The following is an 8,715-nucleotide window of genomic DNA, read 5'->3' on the forward strand; positions in this document are numbered from 1 at the left end:
TAGGTGGCACAGTGAACGGAGCACCAGTTCTGGAGTCAGGAGGACCTGAGTTCACATCTACCATCAGACACTTAACACTTAGCTGTGTGATCTTGGGCAAGTCACTTAACCCCAATTACCCGGTCTTTCCCACCCCCCTCCAAAAAATATATATCTATAGTTCAAGGATCATTCTTCTTCTCTAAACCTTCCCCACCCTTTGCTTTTGCAGATCCCAAATAGACTTAACCATTCATCACTTCACCTTCTTTGAATCATCAATCTGTCATTCAGTGACCCAATTTTTCTCTCTTCACCTAAGTTCATAGCTTTGGCTCTATCACTTATTTGCTTTCCTCACACATTCATTGACTATCAACCTCTCTTCTTAATCACTCATGTCATTAGGCTAAAACATGAGTACAGACCAGTTATTCAAGTTCCCACCAAGCAGTTGCTACGCCACCTTACGGCCTACTTACATCTTAAACCTGACACACTGACATAAGGGAACAGTTCTGCCCTACTAATGTTCCCAAGCTTTTCAAATTTGAGTAAACATTACAAGTATGTATTTTGTAATAATCTCAGATTCTGAGTAGGATTGTGCTCATATACAATAATTCACATTTACATCATGGCTTAGAGAAGCTGTCTGTAAGTGATGGACTCAGAAAGACATGAGTTGAAATCCTACCTCTAACCTTTACTAGCTTTTTGACCTCGGACAAATAGCTCTTTCTATGTACCTGGAGCTTGCCTAAATCCTGCTATCTAAACCCATTTTCTGTATGATTTGCAAAGCACTTTCTTTATAAGTCTGTGAAAATAGCCAATATAAGTATTATTGTCCCCAACTAATAGATTAGGAAACTGAGGTTCTGAATTGAATGACTTGACCATGGACACACATCTGAAGTGGTACTTTAACCCAGATTGCCCAGTTCCAAGTACAGCATTCTTCTCCCTGTGCCAAAATGCTTCTCATAGAAAATTATGCCCCGTATACATCTGAAAGGCCATTCCTGATTGGGTGGTGGTGTTGGGAAGGATATCAATAGTTTTCATCAGAGTAAGAAACACCCAATATAACCTTGATGACTAGATTTTACAGAGAACACAGGGTGCATTGCAATATTTATTTGCCTTTAAACATGTCAGAATTTTACTTCATAGGAGAAAATGTGAACATTGAAATCAAATACCACTTACTCATGGTCCACATGTGTAGTGCAGAGGTGGGGAACCTTAGGCCCTAGGCCCTTTGCTAGATTTCATCTGACTTTTGGCAAATGCAGTAAACACTTGGTTAGGTTTAACAGTGTGACACTTACCAGTGGAATTCCATAAATTATCCAGGTGCAACTACAGAGTACTTAGGAACTCTTGACTTTAACAAGCACTTTACAATTACCCCATTGCTTTTCAGAACCACACTGAGTTCTTATGTTTCTAATCAAACTTGGGAAAGAGGATATTTCATTTTTTCCTCTGCTTCATCTGCTCAGCAAAAATTCAAAGGCAACTTTTACTTAGAATTTTTTATATCTCTGAATTGACACTGTTAACTTACTCATTTGCTCACTAGATTAAGGGTTTGTATGGAAGACAGATTTAGAATTAGAACTTTAAAGGCTACCTAACCCAGTTGCTCATTTTATGGATGAAGAAACTGAGGAGCAAAGAGGTCAACTGACTTCCCAAAGTCACCAGAGAGGTAATAAATGGCACAATGAAGATTTGAGCCAAAGTCCAAATTCATAACACAAATTCAAGTTAATTTCAAATCCAGGGAACTTTTCAGAAAAACCTGAGTTCAGATCTAGTCTCAGACACTTTTTTTTAAAGCAATTGGGGTTAAGTCACTTGCTCAAGGTTACACAGCCAGTTGTTTCTGGATGTGGTGCTAAGTATCTGAGCCCAGATTCGATCCCAGGTTATCCTGACTCTGGGGCTGGTGCGCTTACTCACTGTGGTACCTGGCCACCCCTCAGACACTTTTTAGTCATGTGACTTTGGCAAGTCCCTTAACCTCTGTCAGCCTCAGTTTCCTCAACTATAATGGAAATAATAATGACACCTCCCTTCCAGGAATGTTGTGAAGAGCTAATGGTAAATTTGTAAAGTGCTTAGCACAGTGGCTGGGTTCCTTTTGACTCTTCCTTTTCTTTCCTCTTCCCCTTCCCCACCAGAGGAGCAATAGAAATGTCAGCTGAGTTTTTCTTAAATTCAGAATAATAGTAACTCACTTTTGCAATTCACAAAATGCTTTCCTCACAACAATCCTGTGGAGTAGGTAGTAATAATAATAAAGCCAACTTCTTTTAGAGTGCTTTAAGATTTATAAAGTTCTTTACATATATTGTCTCATTTCCCCCCATTTTTCAGAGAAGAAAACCCAGGGCCAGGGATAGGGCTGCTATTAGGCTATGTAGGACCCTGAGAAATATTTTGGGGTAATGCCCCATCTACTAAAATTATTTCATCTGTATATGTATACAAAATTCATGGGCCCATGTGAGGCATACCAACTTATCAATGAAGATTTAGAATAATGGGCAGAGAAGAGGTACTTATGTATTTGTCTATTGTCCAGTCAGAGAACATAAAGATTCTTCATAATGTCCAGGTACTGTCTCTTCCTGTCCAAATCCAGGAATTATCTCTTCATATTCTTTCCTGTCAAATTCATATTTCTTTTTTTTTTAAATCAAATGCTTTATTAACTTCTAGTTTACATTGTTCATTTCGGCAAGATTTTGAGTTACAAATTTTCTCCCCATTTTTCCCCTATCCACCACCCCAAAATATCCCTTCCTCCAATCTGCTCTCTTCTATATCTTCTCCCATACCCAATCTGACTTTCCAGTAGGGCATGGTGGATCTCTATGCCCCAGTGCCTGTATGTCTTATTTCCCAGTTACATGTAAAATAATATTAACAATAGTATATATATTTAAACATTTGATTTTAAAACTTTGAATTCCAGATTCGTTCCCTTCCTCCCTTGTCACCCACCCTTACTGGGAAGATAAGCAATTCAGTATAGGTTGTACATGTGTAGCTATGCAAAACATTTCCATAGTGGATATATTGCAAAAGACTGACTATATTTCCCTCCCTCCTATCCCACCTCCCACTTATTCTATTCTCTACTTTGATCCTGTCCCCTTTCAAAAGTGGATGCTTCCAACTTCTCTCTCCCCCAGCTTGCCCTCCCTTCCATCATCTCCCCTCTCATCCCCTTCCCCCTACTCTCCTGTAGGGTGTGATGCCGTATTTAGTATGTATGTCATTACCTCCCTAAGCCAAATTCAATGAGAATAAGGTTGACCCATTCCCTTTTGCCTTCCTGTTCTTCCCCTCCATTGTAACCATCTTCCTTTGCCTCTTCTATATGAGATAGTTTACCCCATTCTGTCTCTCCCCATCTCCTCTCATTATATTCCTCTCTCACCTCTTAGTGTCACCTTTTAAGTATCATCCCTTCCTATTAAATTGGTCATGTGCCCTCTATCTATGTATACCTGTACACATATATACACACATTCACATATGTATTCATAGGCCCATATACCCTCCTATATAGAGATATGTATGTATATATACACATGTGTGTGTGTGTGTGTGTGTATATATATATGTACACCCACACACATTTCTATTCCCTTCAACTATTCTCATACTGAGAAAAGTTTCATAAGTTACAATTATCATTTTTCCATGTAGGGATGTAAATAGTTCAACTTTGATAAGTTCCTTATGATTTCTTTTCCCTATTTACCTTCCCATGCTTCTCTTGCTTCTTGTATCTGATTGTCAAATTTTCTATTCAACTCTGTTTTTTTCATCAAGAATGCTTGAAAGTCCTCTATTCCACTGAATAACCATATTTTCCCCTGAAACGTGATACTCAGTTTTGCTGGGTAAGTGATTCTTGGTTTTAATTCTAGCCCCTTTGACCTCTGGAAGATCATATTCCAAGCCCTTCGATACCTCAGTGTAGAAGCTGCTAGATCCTGGGCTATCCTGATTGTGTTTCCACAATATTCAAATTGTTTCTTCCTGGCTGCTTGTAACATTTTTTCCTTGATCTGGGAATTTCAGAACCTGGCTATAATATTCCTAGGAGTTTTCTTTTTGGGATGTTTTTCAGGAGGTGATTGGTGGATTCTTTCAACCTCTATTTTGCCCTCTGGTTCTAAAACATCAGGGCACTTTTCCTTGAGAATTTCTTGAAGGATGATTTCTACATTCTTTTTTTGATCATGGCTTTCAGGTAGTCCAATAATTTTTAAATTCTCTCTCCTGGATCTATTTTCTAGGTCAGTGGTTTTCCCAATGACATATTTCACATTGCCTTCTATTTTTTTCATTTGTTTGGATCTGTTTAATAGTATCTTGATTTCTCACAAAGTCACTTGCTTCCATTTGCTCCAACCTAATTCTGAAGGAATGATTCTCTTCAGTGAGCTTTTGAGATTCTTTTTCCATCTAGCAAAATCAGCTTTTTAAGGCACTCTTTTCCTCATTGCCTTTTTGAGCCTCTTTCACCATCTGAGTTAGTCTATTCTTTAAGGTATTATTTTCTTCAGTCAGGTTGTTGACTCTCATTTCATAATTTTCTTGTATCATTCTCATTTATCTTCCCAATTTTTTCTCCACTTCTCTTATTTGATTTTCAAAATCCTTCTTAAGGTCCTCTGTGGCCTGTAACCAACTCATATTTTTCTTGGAAGCTTTTGGTGCAGGAGTTCTGACTTCATTGTCTTCCTCCTGTTCCATGCTTTGATCCTTTTTGTCCCCAAAATAGGAGTATAAAGTTGGGTTGCTCTGTTTACTTTGCTTCCCTGGTTTGCTCATGTTGACACCCAATTACTTGACTTTTGGGGTTTTTGCCACAGTAGGACTCCAGACAGGGGAGCTTCATACCAAACACTGGGGTTTTCTCAGTGGATGAAGGGTATGGATGCCCTCTCTGAAGCCTCCACACACTATGGCAAGCTGGTTGCACACCCCAGGACCTCCACTGTAGACCACAATACAGATCTAAGCAGGTTAAAGCAAGAGCGATGACCCCTCAGACTGTTCTCTTGGTCACCCTACAATCTGCAGGCCAGGAACTGAAGCTGCCACATGGTGGTGTCTGCACAGCTGCTGGGAGCCTCAGCTGCTTTTTGCCCCAGGGGCAGAGGCCAACTGCACTCCCAAGTACTGGATCCCAAAGTCCACCCTGCACTGACCTCTCACTGTGTCCTTAGAATCTATGTGTTGATAATTCTGGAAACTGCCATAGCTGCTGGTGATCTGAAGTCCCTCCAGCTGGTGGCTGGTCAGCCCCCCCCCCGGGGCTAAAACCTCTGGCTCTTGGGGGCCAGGGTGAGCTTCCCAGAGCACTGTGCTGACCACTTGCTCCTGGCCCACCGGGCTGTCCTCAGTGGGAGTTTAGCTTCTCTGTGTTGTTTTGCAGGTTCTGTAGCTCCAAAGTTTCTTCAGAGTCACCTTTTACATGAATTGGAGGAGGTGAGACCGGAGCCCCGCCCTAATTCATATTTATTACCACAAGAGAAAGGTAGTACCACTATAATCTCTAACAAACCTCTTTATAATGATATCATGATTCAAAATGACTAATATGGAAATGTTTTACAAGATTGCACATGTATAACCTATATCTGATTGCTTACTGTCACAGAGAAAGGAGAGGGAAGGGAGGAGGGAGGGATAAAATTTGGAACTCAAAACCTTAAAAAAAAAAGTTTAAAACTGTTTTTACATGTAACTGGGGGAAAATAAAGTATTTTTTTCTTTCTTTAATAAAGTATTGTGATTTAAAACATCAGACTGTACAGAGCCCAAATGACTCTAAATTTGGATTACCATTGTAGTCCATAGGAATATGTTACAATTGCATGCAGTGTGTGGTTAAAAAGTGGATCCCCCAACTACTATTCACAATACCATTGTTCAGATATTCCAGGAAACACCTTATACCATGAGAGCTTACCTCACTCCTCCAAAACCCACAATCCTTCAACATACCACAAATATCTATAGCTTCACTTTCAGCAAGAGCTTTCAACACAGTTTGGCAGCTGATACCTAGAAGTTGGAATAATTAAACAGCCCCCCTTTCACTCCCCATTAATACACATTTCAAGAAAAACTGAAAATGTTGCTCTATTTGCAACAGCATTTATCAAAGAATAAAATATCGTGAATCAAAACTGTATCATAGATCATAAGTCTATTTTGACATGCTCTGTTAATAATATTAATTTTTATAAAATATTTTTGTTGTATCATGCTAAAATTACATTCTTATTTTTCTAATATTTTATTGGCAATACAATAAACCAGAGAATGAAATGCTGATATTGTGTTTATGTAGTACCTTGTTTTTTGAAACCTCTTATACAATAACTATCTATCTTGAAATTAAAAAGTCGTAACTTTGCATTCAATATACAGACTACATCAAAATTATATTTTGAGGAAATGAAATCAGATGGACCTTATGTTTCAATTGTTGATACAAAATTACAATCATACTTCATGTTGAAAATTAAACTATACCTTTTTGCACTATTGTTTATAACCATTTAAATGTACACAAACACAAAAAGCACAAAATTAAAACATTCCATTCTATATGCAAACTGTCCAGCCTCTAATGTAACAAATAACAGAAGACACTGTCCCACACAATCTAATGAATTAGCACACATGTACACTTTGATGGCAAACATCAATCTTTCTTTAAATGGAAGGATTTTAAATATAAGTTTATTGCAGTTATAGTTGTAATACTAATGTTCATGATATATTTCAAAAACAAATTTGAAATTGTGGGTTATTTGTGAAGTATTAAGAAATTAGATAAAACACCCAGAATTTTTAATTACCCAATTTAGGGCATATAAAAAATTTTAAGAATACAGGAATTTGTGGGGGCAACTAGGTGGTACAGTGCATAGAGCACTGGCCCTAGGGTCAGGAGGACCTGAGTTCAAATTTGTCCTCAGGCACTTAATGCAAAAACTAGCTGTGTGACCTTCGGCAAGTCACTTAACCCCAACTGCCCCTCCAAAAAGCAAAAAAAAAAAAAAAAAGAATACAGGAATTTGGAACTCAAAATTTTAAAAGATGAATGTTTAAAAACTGTTTTTACATGTAATTGGGAAAAAGAAGTAAGTACCAAAACAAATAACTCCTCGGAACATAAAGAGTGTGCTGTTAATATCAATATTTAAAGATTAATATTCCCAAATTAGAATGAAGTCAATTTCATGTCATAAATCTGAAATGCACATGAGATGTCAAAAGAAAATCCTTAAAATCAGCAACGATGGTTTGGACCTTATTCCAGCTTAGAAAACCAAAATATTTCTGCCAGTTTTGTCCACACTACAAGTTTTCAAGTACAACTGACTACTAGTATAGCATCATTGATAGCATCACATTTCTTTTATAAAATATTACCTTGTAATGATATGTAGGGTTCTCGTCACATCGTACATGTTAATGAACATTTTTGATATTATTAAATTTGTTGTCCAAGACAAAACACTTTTAAGTGATTTATTACAGTTGAAAATAAGTGATAAATCTATGAGCACTTAAGCGTCCAGGGAAAATGTGGGGTAAGTAGAAAATTGGGCATATTTGAAACATTTTGTGGAACTCTTCATGTTATAAGACTTGGAGGCTATTCGAATCTGGAACTATCCTGGATAACTGTCTGGCTTAATTTATTAAGACATCCCCATATCTTATGTAAATAACATTCATTGGTTTATGCAGGTCATTCAAAATTATTTTGTTTTATTCTGTATATTTCATTTTTATTTAATAATTTTGTGCCTATGATGAGCAGGGTCCTCCAAAGCATGGCATCCCCCTGAGGTCAGTGCCCAGGGTAGGGGATGCACTTACCTGGGCCTAAGGGAAGTACTACTCAAAGACATTAGTGACTTGCCCAAGATATTTAACACACTGTAACAACTAATACATATGCTCTAACATTTAGATCCTGAGTCTCTCTTCTTTCCCCCCATGCCTCCTCTTTTCCCTTGTTTGTCTTCTGGGGATCCAGACCTGTGCTAAATTATATTAGGTCTGTTAAGGTTTCATTATTATGGTCCCCAGTACTACAGTGAAGATTAGCCTGCTGGTTAGTCTCTTCAAGTCTCTCCCCACTCTAGTCCACCCTCCATTTAGCTATCAAAATAATCTTCCTGTGTAGGTCTAACTATGTCACCCTCCTGTTCAATAAACTCCATTGGCTCTCTTTAACCCCCAGGAGCAAATATAAATCTTCTATTTGGCTTCTAAATTCCTTTGTAACCTGGCCCCTTCCTACCTTTCCAGTCTTCTTATACCTTATTCCTCCTTTTTTCCTGCCCATGTACTCTGCAGTCCAGACATTGGCCTCTTGCTGTTCCTAGCATACAACACTCTATCACCCAATTATGGGCATTTTCATTGACTTAGAACACTTTCCCTCCTTATCTCCACCTCTTACGTCCTTCAGTTCCCAGTTAAAATCCTACCTTCTACAAGAAGTTTTCTTCAGTTCTCCTTAACTATAGTTCTTTCACTCTGAGATTATCTCTAATTTAGTGTGGGTGGATGTGTGTGTGTGTGTGTGTGTGTGTGTGTGTGTGTGTGGAGAGAGAGAGACAGAGACAGAGAGAGAGAGAGAGAGAGAGAGAGAGAGAGAGAGAGAGAGAGAGA

Source organism: Petaurus breviceps, unplaced genomic scaffold (genome assembly GCF_028583685.1).
Source record: "Petaurus breviceps papuanus isolate PSGF00001 unplaced genomic scaffold, PetGlider_PUasm1.0 37, whole genome shotgun sequence".
NCBI classification, from domain to species: domain Eukaryota; kingdom Metazoa; phylum Chordata; class Mammalia; order Diprotodontia; family Petauridae; genus Petaurus; species Petaurus breviceps.